We start from the raw sequence: 14,695 nt of genomic DNA on the forward strand, positions 1-14,695 counted from the left end.
TCTGTATTACGCCGATAATATATCTTAACAATTTATTAAGTCGGCTACTTTTATTTTTGTTCTATAATTATTATTGTTCTTTTTACGTTTCTCTGAGCTATTTGAAGTGCCATACTTGTTCTTTACATTGGATAAAAGCAGACACACAGAGCTACAAAATTGTGTATCATACACTGCAGTTGAGAAACAACGGGAAAGTCATTCTGCCTTAAAAGTTGATAATAAACTTGTAACCTCACTTTTGAGAAAATGGGCTTTGAAAGTGTTGGTACCTACTGGAGAGCTGTTCTTTGTCTACAGCCATTCAGCATTGTTCACACCCTCTTAAGCCAGCCCCGCCCATCTCTTTAAGGATTCACATGTGAGTCTATGTGCTAACCAGTGAGTAGTGTAGTAAAGATTAAGACTAAAAGTAGTAGCCTACAATAAGGAACAATTCCAGGTAAACAAAGTGTCCAGATATACAGTGGGGCAAAAAAGTATTTAGTCAGCCACCAACTGTGCAAGTTCTCCCACTTAAAAAGATAAGAGGCCTGTAATTTTCATCATCGGTACACTTCAACTATGACAGACAAAATGAGAAGAAAAAAAATCCAGAAAATCACATTGTAGGATTTTTAATGAATTTATTTGCAAATTATGGTGGAAAATACGTATTTGGTCACCTACAAACAAGCAAGATTTCTGTCTCTCACAGACCTGTAACTTCTTTAAGATGCTCCTTTGTCCTCCACTCGTTACCTGTATTAATGGCACCTGTTTGAATTTGTTATCAGTATAAAAGACACCTGTCCACAACCTCAAACAGTCACACTCCAAACTCTACTATGGCCAAGACCAAAGAGCTGTCAAAGGACACAAGAAACAAAATTGTGGTGCTGCACCTGGCTGGGAAGACTGAATCTGCAATAGGTAAGCAGCTTGGTTTGAAGAAATCAACTGTGGGAGCAATTATTAGGAAATGGAAAACATACAAGACCACTGATAATCTCCCTCAATCTGGGGCTCTACGCAAGATCTCACCCCGTGGGGTCAAAATTATCACATGAACGGTGAGCAAAAATCCCAAAACCACACGGGGGGACCTAGTGAATGACCTGCAGAGAGCTGGGACCAAAGTAACAAAGCCTACCATCAGTAACACACTACGCCGCCAGGGACTCAAATCCTGCAGTGCCAGACGTGTCCCCCTACTTAAGCCAGTACATGTCCAGGCCCGTCTGAAGTTTGCTAGAGATCCTTTGGATGATCCAGAAGAAGATTGGGAGAATGTCATATGGTCAGATGAAACCAAAATATAACTTTTTGGTAAAAACTCAACTCGTCGTGTTTGGAGAACAAAGAATGCTGAGTTGCATCCAAAGAACACCATACCTACTGTGATGCATGGGGGTGGAAACATCATGCGTTGGGGCTATTTTTTTCTGCAAAGGGACCAGGACAACTGATCCGTGTAAAGGAAAGAATGAATAGGCCATGTATTGTGAGATTTTGAGTGAAAACCTCCTTCCATTACACGGACCTGCCATTAATTAGGGCCGATTTCAAGTTTTCATACCGATTTTTTTTATTTTAATTTTTTTTTTATTTTTTTATTTTTTTATTTTAAATTTATTGTATTTGTTATATTTTGTACACCTTTTATTTTAGCTTTATTTAACTGGTCAAGTCAGTTAATAACACGTTCTTATTTTCAATGACTGCCTAGGAACGGTGGGTTAACTGCCTCGTTCATGGGCAGAAAGACAGATTTTCACCTTGTCAGCTCGGGGGATCCAATCTTGCAACCTTACAGTTAACTAGTCCAACGCAATAACGACCTGCCTCTCTCTCGTTGCACTCCACAAGGAGACTGCCTGTTACACAAATGCAGTAAGCCAAGGTAAGTTGCTAGCTAGCATTAAACTTATCTTAGAAAAAACAATCAATCATAAGTTAACTACACATGGTTGATGATATTACTAGATATGATCTAGCATGTCCTGTGTTGCATATAATCTGACTGAGCATACAAGTATCTAAGTATCTGACTGAGCGGTGGTAGGCAGAAACAGACACGTAAACATTCATTCAAACAGCACTTTTGTGCGTTTTGCCAGCAGCTCTTCGTCAAGCATTGCGCCGTTTATGACTTCAAGCCTATCAGCTGCCGAGATGAGGCTGGTGTGACCGAAGTGAAATGGCTAGCTAGTTAGCGTGCGCTAAAAGCATTTCAAACGTCACTCGCTCTGAGCCTTGGGGTGGTTGTTTCCCTTGCTCTGCATGGGGGTAACGCTTCGGATGTGGTGGCTGTTGTCGTTGTTGCTGGTTCGAGCCCAGGGAGGCGCGAGGGGAGGGACGGAAGCTATACTGTTACACTGGCAATCCTAAAGTGCCTATAAGAACATCTAATAGTCAAAGGTTAATGAAATACAAATGGTATAGAGGGAAATAGTCCTATAATAACTACAACCTAAAACTTCTTACCTGGGAATATTGAAGACTCATGTTAAAAGGAACCACCAGCTTTCATATGTTCTCATGTTCTGAGCAAGGAACTGAAACGTTAGCTTTCTTACATAGAACATATTGCACTTTTACGTTCTTCTCCAACACTTTGTTTTTGCATTATTTAAACCAAATTGAACATGTTTCATCATCTACTTGAGGCTAAATTGATATTATTGATGTATTATATTAAGTTAAAATAAGTGTTCATTAAAAATACATTATATTTTGGTGACTCTTTTTTTGCGATATGAATATTGGGTTGCGACTGGGAGGACCTGGTTCAATTTGGGTAAAACCAGTTGAGAACCGCTGCATTAGATTTATGATCTACACACTCTCTGGATCTTCTAACTCCTTCCTTTATTCCTCTGTAAAGCAGAAATCGTGAAAAGCTTACTGGTCAGTGTTCTGTAAGTGTAAGGGTTTCTTTTCCATGGCTGTGAGGTGTGAAAGAAACCACTGCCATGTCTTCAAGTTCATCTTCTCAGGGAAGCTACACTCTTAACACCCAGATAACCTGCGCGTAACTGGCAGATTGTAGCCAATCAGTTCCCTGTGAGTGTGACCTTAGTGTCTCCTCCTGAGGAGGCTACGCTAAGCAAAGCTAACTCAGGCTAATTATCTACTGAAGCGCTAGTCTTATCTGGGCACAGCTCACCATTACTGAGCCTCCCCTGTCCAACTTAGCCCCAGTGGGCACCAGAAAAAGGCCCGTGTCATTTCAGAAATATATTGTGCCCACTAATGCTAAAGTGCCATACTAAAGTAGTATCTAGCATGCTGATAGACTGAAGGAATAGAAACCGAAGTCATGCCTGCTGTCTTCAGAGATGATGTAGCCTAGTATGCCTCTATTTGTTCTAGATGTCTACCTCCTAGGCATTGTAATAAACCTCTTATTTTGCCTCTACGTCGTTGTCCCACCTCATCCCTGATTCTACATTTCACAAAAAAAATCCCCAACACCAGGATCCTTGATGTCAGCCCCCGGGGCTGTATGGATTACCCGCATTATTACTAGCAGCTAGGCCCCCAGGGGAGTGAGGCTGGAAACAACACACCACCCCATCCACCCAATGATTGGGCCAGGTAGAATTGTAGCCAGCCACAGGGGAACCTAGGAGGAAACTATTTTAGCAGTGCAATGGTCACACAATCTTTTCTCTACTGAGTTAAAAAAAGAAATAAAAATGTAACCCCTCCCTACTCCTCTTTGGAGGACAAATATCTTTTGTTTTTATACAGCTACATATACATTGTACATATACATTTGACATACATGGTACTTTTATACAATTGAAGTTGGAAGTTTACAAACTTAACTTGTTTTTCAACCACTCCACAAGTGTCTTGTTAAGAAACTATAGTTTTGGCATGTCGGTTAGGACATCTACTTTGTGCATGACACAAGCAATTTTTCCATCAAATGATTACAGATGGATTATTTCACTTATAATTCACTGTATCACAATTCCAGTGGGTCAGAAGTGTACATACACTAAGTTGACTGTGCCTTTAAACAGCTTAGAAAATTCCAGAAATTTGTCATGGCTTTAGAAGCTTCTGATAGCTTCTGCTAATTTGACATAATTTGAGTCAATTGGAGGAGTACCTGTGGATGTATTTCAAGGCCTACCTTCAAACTCAGTGCCTCTTTGCTTGACATCATGGGGAAATCAGCCAAGACCTAAAAAAAATTGTAGACCTCCACAAGTCTGGTTCATCCTTAGGAGCAAATTCCAAACACCTGAAGATACCATGTTCATCTGTACAAACAACAATACGCAAGTATAAACACCATGGGACCCCGCAGCCGGCATACCGCTCATGAAGAAGATGCGCTCTGTCTCCTAGAGATTAACGTACTTTGGTGTGTGAAGTGCAAATCAATACCAGAACAACAGCAAAGGACATTATGAGGATGCTGGAGGAAACAGGTACAAAAGTATCTATATACACAGTAAAATGAGTCCTGTATTGACCTAACCTGAAAGGCAGCTCAGCAAGGAAGAAGCCACTGCTCCAAAACCGCCATAAAAAAGCCAGACTATGGTTTGCAACTGCACATGGGGACAAAGATCGTACTTTTTGGAGAAATGTCCTCTGGTCTGATGAAACAAAAATAGAACTGTTTGGCCATAATGACCATGGAGGAAAAAGGGTGAGGCTTGTAAGCCGAGGAGTACCATCCCAACCGTGAAACACGTTGGTGCCAGCATCAGGTTGTGGGGGTGCATTGCTGCAGGAGGGACTGGTGCACTTCACAAAATAGATGGAACCATGAGGGAGGGAAAATTATGTGGATATATTGAAGCAACATCTCAAGACATCAGTCAGGAAGTTAAAGCTTGGTTGCAAATGGGTCTTCCAAATGGACAATGACCCCAAGCATACTTCCAATGTTGTGGCAAAATGGCTTAAGGACAACAAAGTCAAGGTATTGGAGTGGCCATCACAAAGCCCTGACCTCAATCCTATAGAAACTTTGCGGGCAGAACTGAAAAAGCATGTGCGAGCAAGGAGGCTTACAAACCTGCCTCAGTTACGTTACAGCAGCTCTGTCAGGAGGAATGGGCCAAAATTCACCCAACTCATTGTGTGAAGCTTGTGGAAGGCTACCCAAAACGTTTGAGTCAAGTTAAACAATGTAAAGGCAATGCTACCAAATACTAATTGAGTGTATGTAAACTTCTGACCCACTGGGAATGTGATGGAAGAAATAAAAGCTGAAATAAATAATTCTCTCTGCTATTATTCTGACATTTCACATTCTTAAAATAAAGTGGTGATCCTACCTGACCTAAGGCAGTGCATTTTTACCAGGATGAAATGTCAGGAATTGTGAAAAACTGAGTTTAAATGTATTTGGCTAAGGTGTATGTAAACTTCCGACTTCAACTGTATATAACAACAATACATTACCAAACAAACTCTTTAATCCCAACCCTCTGCCACTCTCAGCCCTTCCCACCTATCACCATAGACCGCCCTTGTTTTAGTTTCTCTACTGAGCTTTCTCCACTGCTAATTAGGACTAGCACGTATCGGCTACATGGATTTGCATCCTGCAAGATTAGCAGCATGTTCACCATGCTATCCCGACTGCTGTTTCTCTAGGATTAGGCCTAGATGTTAGTTTTATTCTCAGGTGTTATTGTAGCAGAAGCCTATGCCGTTATTCTTTAAGACTGTGATGTCAAATGAACTGTCAAGTGGCGCTAGTTAAAGGAATCCTCCTTGATGATTATGTGAGAGATGATTCACAGCAGAGGAGATCCGTGTTGTCTGAAGAGCGACTCTATTAGCTTTGTGTCCCAGGTGAGGACTCTCGGGAACAAGACGCTGATTTATGAAACATCAATCAAGTTTTTTTTCCCCAAGCTTTATTCTTTCATGATGAGCTTCGGAAGAATGTTTGCCTGGTCCTCCTCCTCTTTGTCTCTGATAATATCATATCGAACCTGTGAAACTGGAGAGGAGGCTTATACTGCTGTGCATATTAACATTGAAATTGCGTCTGTGATTTCTCCATCTCTTTTTTTTTTTGTTTCGTAGAATAATAGAGGCTTGGATGAATTTGTCTTTACGGCAGAAACTAGACTATGCTCGTTTCTCGTAATTTTTTTCAGAATATGTAATGCAACATGGAGCTATTTAAAAAGCGTTATCCGTCAATGTCCGGCTAATGGAAAATATGTTTCGGTGTCCCATGTGTTTGACCAAGAAAAACTCGAAGGGAAATGAAAGACTCTAGGTGTGGAAACTTCAGTCAATTAATTTGATGGGTTGAGAACCTGGATAAATTTTCAGTGATCAGTTTTTCCTGTGCTTTTCGATGTAAATGCCGTTCTGGAAGAGGTGATTTAACCAGTTTTTATGAAGTGTTTCTATCCACACAGTTTAAGCAAAAACTAACTTTAGCAGTTCGATTTTTACAGAAGTTCAAAAAAGTAAATAAAGGGTTAACATTGAACTGATTTCTCCATCTCTTACCGTAGAATAAAGTGGAGAATTGGACTATGCTCTCTCTTTCAGAATATGCATGGAGCTATTTCCAACAGTATAAAAGGGTGGGAAATTATATATTGATTCTTACCATTAGTTACAAAAATCTTTAAGTTTGGCATTAATACTGTTCCAACATCTTAATCCACAATCATTGGTCCACCTCCACTCTTCTGGGAAGGCTTTCCACTAGTTGTTGGAACATTACAGCGAGGACTTGCTTCCATTCAGCCACAAGAGCATTAGTGAGGTCGGGCACTGATGTTGGGCGATTAGGCACTGGCTCGCAGACAGCGTTCCAATTCATCCCGAAGGTGTTCAATTGGGTTGAGGGCTGTGAGCAGGCCAGTCAAGTTCTTCCACACTGATCTCGACAAACCATTTCTGTATGGACCTTACTTTGTGCACGGGGGCATTGTAATGCTGAAACAGGAAAGGGCCTTCCCCAAAACGTTTTGGTACCCTTTGCTAAATCTCTGCTTCGACACAATCCTGCCTCGGAGCTCTACGGACAATTACTTCGACCTCATGGCTTGGTTTTTGCTCTGACATGCACTGTCAACTGTGGGACCTTATATAGACAGGTGTGTGCCTTTCCCAATCATCATATCCGATCAATTGAATTTACCACAGGTGGACTCCAATCAAGATGGATGATCAAGGAAACAGGATGCACCTGAGCTCAATTTCTAGTCTCATAGCAAAGTGTCTGAATACTTATGTTAATAAGGTATCTGTTTTTTATGTTTGATACATTTGCAAACATTTCTAAAAATCTGTTTTCACTTTGTCATTGTGGGGTGGTGTGTGTAGATTGCTGATGATTTTCTTGTATTTAATCCATTTTAAAATAAGGCTGTAACATAACAAGGGGTCTGAATACTTTCCGAAGGCACTGTATACAGTGTATAATAGCCTATTTGCCAAACTGAATCCCTACTGTTGAAGGGGACAATATATGCTGAAGTATGTGAGAAAAACTTTGCAAACAGTTCTCTATCTAGGGCTAGGGTAAGCATACATATTATATACATAACCACGTAACTCATTAAGCCCTCTTCCATTTTTGGATTTAAATGGATATGTGTGTGTGTATATATATATATATTTACACTCACACACTACTGTTCAAATGTTTGGGGTCACTTAGAAATTGGCTTGTTTTTGGAGAAAAAAAAAATTCTCCATTTAAAATAACATCAAATGGATCATAAATACAGTGTAGACATTTAACGTTGTAAATGACTATTGTAACTGGAAACGGCAGATTGCTTTTATTTTTATGGACTATTTACATAGGCATACAGAGGCCCCTTTTCAGCAACCATCACTCCTGTGTTCCAATGGCACGTTGTGTTGGCCTTTTTAAAATGATAAACTTGGATTAGCTAATTGACCATTAAAAAAACATTTTGCAATTGTATTAGCACATCTGAAAACTGGCCTTTAGACTAGTTGAGTATCTGGAGCATCAGCATTTGATGACAGGCTCATAATGGCCAGAAACAAAGACTTTCTTCCGATACTCGTCAGTCTATTCTTGTTCTGAGAAATGAAGGCTATTCCATGTGAGAAATTGCCAAGAAACTGAAGATCTCGTACAGCGCTGTGTACTACTCCCTTCACAGAACAGCACAACCTGGACCATTGTCCCATTGTTGTCTTTCATTCATCCAGGTGATGAAGTTTTTTGACCCTCCGCCTGTACCTTTGTAATACAACGGTAGAGATGGAGATTTTTAACCGTCAGACAGGCTTTAGCAAAACTAGTTTAACTAATTAACAAGAATAGCCGTACAGCAAATGTGACTCCGCTATCAGATCATTCATTGAAACTTGTGTGTGTTATGGCCTTTGTGCATGGCCTCTTATCCACAGAAGGCCAGTGTGGGTGTAGATTTTTTTTTTATAACCATTTGAAGTCTATGATTAGTTGATTTGTTCAATCAGGTGTGGTAGCCTAGTGTTTAGAGCTTTGGGTCGAATCCCAGAGCTGACAAGATACAAATCTGTCGTTCTTCCCCTGAGCAAGGCAGTTAACCGACTGTTCCCCGGGCGCCGAAGACGTGGATGTCGATTTAAGGCAGCCCCCCGCACCTCTTTGGTTCACGTTGTTAACTTTGAATTAATGAGGAGGCGGAACACACCTGAATTCAAACTCTTGTTAGAAAATAATTTGAAATTGACAAGTGGAAACAGCCTATAGATAATTAGCAGGCAGCGAGTGTTAACTGTTCTGTTCCGTAACAATCACATTTTGGAACAGTGAGTTAATTCTGACTTCACGTGCATAAAACAACTACCGCTGGGGCGACCGTTAGAGATATTTGGAACTGACATATGACAAGGTTGAAGGGTACATTCGGTACCAATTAAGTCCAGCCCGGACTTTTCACGTATTTTATCAAATGCTTTTATCTTAACACATTTTTGTAAGTACAGTCATAAAACTTCACATGAGAGATTACTCTTTCATTTTATCTCAATTTATCTTACAGAAATTAGGATAGTATATGTTAGGAATGTCTAAACTTAGATTTTGGTAGGCTTAGTAGGTACACTTACCCTATGGCTTTTTACCTGACTTGGCAAAGATAGTATGATTAGCCCAGTCCTTCGGTGTGAGTAGTGGTGTTTGTCGCTTTATGTTGTGAATAATAAAAACAAATAGTGCCCCCGGTGGCTAAGGGGGGTAATATCGCTCCCAAGACTGAGGCACCGGGCTGTGGGCCAACCTTGGAAAGGCAGCACTAATGACTATCACACAAAGGCAAATGTCTAACGGCGAGGCGGGGAAGCCCGGCGGCTTGGCTCACGGCTTGGCTCTCACACCGGCGCTCAGAATGTGGAGCACAGCCAGCCGTCCATGGTGGCATACTCCATCATCACTGCCTGCAGCACTGACCAGACTGCCTCTAACTTGGCCCTCTGTGCCTTAACCGTTGCCCTCTTATCTGGTCCTTCCACTGCAGATTTTATTTTTGTTCCTCCCTTTATTCATAGTGTTCACTACCTTTTCTGGATATAATCTCCCCCCCCCTATTCCTTATGCTCCCTTCCTCTGTTCACCTACTCCTCACCAGTAACCCTAAGCTCTCAATCTATTTACCTTTCCCTCTTCATTACAGGAGGGAAGCCCTCTGCTCCTTGACTTTCCTAGTTCACTTTCATGCCCTGTGATTGTTTCAGAACCCAGTGGCTTTGTCAGTGATTGGTTAAGGTGATACAGTAGCGTCCTCTCCTCGGGGCTACATTGAATGAAGATGAGGAGGAGTATACTGGGCAGCTTGGCTGCAGGGTGGCTAGTGGAAACGAATGTGAATGCAGCAGGGTTTTGTGCGGGAAAGTGGTTCTCTTGCATTTCTTTGCCACTGAGAGCTCTTGGCCCCAAGCCTAGGTCTGCCACACTAAGAAGCTGAAGTGGGCACTTTTTGAGCAGCTCCACAGAACACAAGGCCAAGGACAGAAGAAGGTGGGTGTATGTGGGTGGGGGTTCCCGCAAGCCTACAAGAAAGAAGTTGGTACCACAGGCTATGCCAGATCATGATCTCTTCATTAGTTAGATTTAATAATGCTTCAATGCAAAATACTTTTACTATTATGCATACCTAGGATAGGTATGATAAAGTAATCCCTCTCACCCCCCCTCCCCCTGAAAAGATTTAGATGCACTACTGTTCCACTGGAGGTCATAAGGTGAATGCACCAATTTGTAAGTCGCTCTGGATAAGAGCGTCTGCTAAATGACTTAAATGTAAATGTAAATGTAAAAAATGTAATAAAATGTTATGTCACATGCGCCGAATTTATATATATATATTTTTTCTTTAACCTTTTTAACTAGGCAAGTCAGTTAAGAACAAATTCGTATTTACAATGACGGCCTACCCCGGCCAAACCCGGAAGACGGTGGGCCAATTGTTCTCCGTCCTCTGGGACTCCCAATCACCGCCAGATGTGATACAGCCTGGTACAACAGGTGTAGACGTTACCATGAAATGCTTACTTACAAGCCCTTAACCAACAATGCAGTTCAAGAAATAGAGTTTAAGAAAATATTTATTAAATAAACTAAAGTCAATTTTAATACAGTAGCTGTTGAGGGATTTGTATTGATTGTTATTTTATTCTGTTAATTTGTGATTGGAACCAATAACATTGAATGAGTTCATCATGTTGCTACAGCGAGCACCATAACAATAGATTTTACAGTGGCCTTCCTTTGCGAACAGTTTGGTTTTACTTTTGGTGATGAAGAAGGAGGTCTGAAAGTTATTAAAATAGCTGCCGGGGAAATTCTGTTTGAAAAACATGAAGTGTCCCTTTTTTGTGGTTGTCATGTCATGCTCGATTCCTTCCGTCAGAGTGGAAGCATGGCTGTGGAGAGGTGTCTGTCTGTAAGGTAAATCCATTCGAATTCAATCCTTTTTTGAGAGCATCCCTTTTTGATTTAAAAAAATCTTCCAATACATGTTTGCCCCTTTGAAGAAATGGTCAGAAAGGGGCTTTTTGGAGCTGAATGCCAAAACATTCAGGAGATAAAGGTGCTCAAAGTTGATCCATTTTGCATACCCCACCATACCATGAGACATCCATGTCTTCATCACTGGAAAAGATAAAACGCTTGAGTTTGATATCATTTCAGTTTACAAGCAGCATTGTCAATCGACAAACATTTTCACCTCCAAAATATGTTTTAATAAAAATGAATACATTTTTCTGCTCTTAATGTCAGTTATCAAAAAATGTGTAAACTACTATTTTTTTCATATTCGCACATGTTGCAGATTAGACCCTACTTTACATAATCTGAGGTTCTATTGTGTTGTGCTCGCCATTGGTTGAGGCACAACATGCTCTTGAAAACATGGTGGGTGTCATTTCTATCAAGAAATAGAATTCATAGAATGGAACTATCCCGTCAGACCACTGCAATGTAGCTGGTGCACCATTGACATTTTTAGTTTTTACTTCAAATGACTAACCCACCCTATGTCGATTTGTCAATTTACAGTGCCTTCAGAAAGTTGAATGGCTGTGAACTGACGATAGATCAACACTGTAACCTAAATGACAGGGTGAAAAGAAGCCTGTACAGAATACAAATATTCCAAAACATGCATCCTGTTTGCCATAACGTGATTCTAACATGTGTAGATGGTGATAAAATTGGATTCAGACTAACACAACAAAATGTGGAGTAATTCAAGGGGTCTGAATACTTTCTGAAAGAGGATTGACAGTATAATTTAATACAACAAATGTTCCCATTCAAGTCAATATTCTCTGTGTGGACCTCCAAATGTTAAACATGTGCCAGAAAAACGTACTTTATGTTCTGATTACAAAGTGTTATGTTGTGGCAAATCCAACACAACACGTCAATGAGTACCCGTCTTCATATTTTCAAGCATGGTGGTGGCTGCATCATGTTATGGGTATGCTTGTCATCGGCTCTTAGAGACTTACCAAGAGCTGTAATTGCTGCAAAATGTGATTAGAACGTGGGTAGATGGGTGATGAAATTGATTTAGTCCATTTTGAATTCATGCTGTAACACAACCAAATGTGGAGTAATTCAAGGGGTATACAACTCATCCAGAACGCCGCAGCCCGTCTGGTGTTCAACCTTCCCAAGTTCTCTCACGTCACCCCACTCCTCCGCTCTCTCCACTGGCTTCCAGTTGAAGCTCGCATCCGCTACAAGACCATGGTGCTTGCCTACGGAGCTGTGAGGGGAACGGCACCTCAGTACCTCCAGGCTCTGATCAGGCCCTACACCCAAACAAGGGCACTGCGTTCATCCACCTCTGGCCTGCTCGCCTCCCTACCACTGAGGAAGTACAGTTCCCGCGCAGCCCAGTCAAAACTGTTCGCTGCTCTGGCCCCCCAATGGTGGAACAAACTCCCTCACGACGCCAGGACAGCGGAGTCAATCACCACCTTCCGGAGACACCTGAAACCCCACCTCTTTCAGGAATACCTAGGATAGGATAAAGTAATCCTTCTCACCCCCCTTAAAAGATTTAGATGCACTATTGTAAAGTGGCTGTTCCACTGGATGTCTTAAGGTGAACGCACCAATTTGTAAGTCGCTCTGGATAAGAGCGTCAGCTAAATGACTTAAATGTAAATGTAATCATTTAATACAACAGATATTCCCATTCAAGTCAACATTCTCTGATGTGTGGACTTCCAACCATTTTTGTGGTACCATTTGAAAGCAGAAATGTACATTTTATACCCATTTTAATAGGCTACATTTATCAGCCAACATGTATTCAAGAGCATGTTGTGTCTCAGCTGATGACGGGCACAACACAAAAACCTCATTATGTAAATTAGGGACTAAGATACAACTTATGCGAATATGATTTATTTAGTTGTTTAAAATGTGTTTTTTTTATCATTGACGTTAAGGGCAAAAATAATTCTTGATTTCCATTAAAACATTTTTGGGGGTGAAAATGTTTATATAGTTTGACAACCCTATATGGATACACTGAGTATACAAAACATTAAGAACACCAGCTCATTTAGCTTTCACCTGGTCAGTCTATGATCCCTTATTGATGTCACTTGTTAAATCCACTTCAGTCAGTTTAGATGAAGGGGAGGAGACAGGTGGTTAAAGGATCTTTAAGCCTTGAGACAATTGAGACAAGGATTGTGTGTGTGTGCCAGGCAGAGTGTGAATGGGCAAGACAAACCATGGAAGTGCCTTGGAACGGTGTATGTTTGTAGTCACGTAGTAGCCTCTACTAGTCAGCTTCTCACAGGCACACATTGACTGGAGTGGCCCTGTTACAACAGTAACTTTAAAGGGGCTGCTGAAAATTTGTCTCATCTGTCATATTTAGCTTAAGTTAGCAATATACCACATTGCATCTTAATAGTAATACATTCCTTGTTTTAGAATACATCATCCATTTTGTTTTGTTTTTTTGGTGTAATTAATGCAAAAAAATATATTTTGATTGGTAGGAAATGTGGTTGGTAAAAAAATAATCATATTTTTTTCTGCCTGCCACAGTATCTGGTAGACAATTTTTGTTTTGTTTTAGGCACTGCCTTTTTCTCTTGAATGTTTTGGCATTCAGGTAAAAAAAAAAGTCAATTTCTGAGCACTTCTACAATAAGCAAATATGGATGGATGGTTTTGTTCAAATCAAAATGGGTGCTGTCAAAATTGATTGAATTCAAATGGATTTACCCTTTTGCCTGTGTGTGAGAGAGACTGTGTGTGTGTGTGTGTGAACATAGTCTCTCTCCCTAGCAGTGGGCTGCTCCACTAAGCCATAGAGAATTGAGTGAACAGCAGAGTACTGTGGAAAATGCACTTCACTTCACATTGCAAGTGTAACAGTAGGGTCGTGTGAGGACAGTTTCTGCTGTCATTGTTTTAGGGAGAAGTGCCCTGATCACAGTTTCTGTTTTTGGTTGGAGTTGGACTATGAGTGAGCAAAGTGGTTTTAGAGATGGACCTAAACCCTCTTGTTTTTTAGTAATGGATACTTGTTTCTGATTCATTTTATGCGTTTGAAAGATGAATACTGTGAATGTTTGAGCAATGGCCTTCAAGTACTTACTGCTTGATTGTTAGTGTTTTGAGGGTTAAGAGGACTTAACCAGACACTCTGTTACTTTGTTTCTCTTCTCTAAGGGCAGCTTTTTCCTATCTTCTCTGTGCTAGTGTTAAGTCCATTCCCAGTTGGAGAGGAGTGCTGGCCCGGGCCAGGGAGAGATTATCACTAATGGCTTCTGAAACCAATGTGACTTCCTTTCCCTCTCACTGCCCTGGGCTACTAGTGGGCACAATTCACATGGCCACGATCACACACAGAGACACACCAGGGTTCTGTACTAACTCCTTCCACCGGTGCCACCAACTTTTCCAGCTGTTTGTCAGCAGCACCTCTCTCTGACTGACAAATTATATATTATATAAACTGAAATAAAAGTTCCTAGAATATTTCATACTCACAAATGTCTCTCTCAAAAAATGTTCTTTACATCCCTGTTATTGAGCATTTCTCCTTTGCCAAGATAACCCATCCGCCTGACATATGTGGCATATCACGAAGCTGATTAAACAGCATCATTACACAGGTGCACCTTGTGCTGGGGACAATAAAAGGTCACTCTAAAATGTGACTCACCACCTGGATTAGGTCTTACAGTCGTATGAAATAGTTTGGGC

The sequence above is a fragment of the Oncorhynchus nerka genome, linkage group LG16 (assembly GCF_034236695.1).
Source record: "Oncorhynchus nerka isolate Pitt River linkage group LG16, Oner_Uvic_2.0, whole genome shotgun sequence".
Classification (NCBI taxonomy): domain Eukaryota; kingdom Metazoa; phylum Chordata; class Actinopteri; order Salmoniformes; family Salmonidae; genus Oncorhynchus; species Oncorhynchus nerka.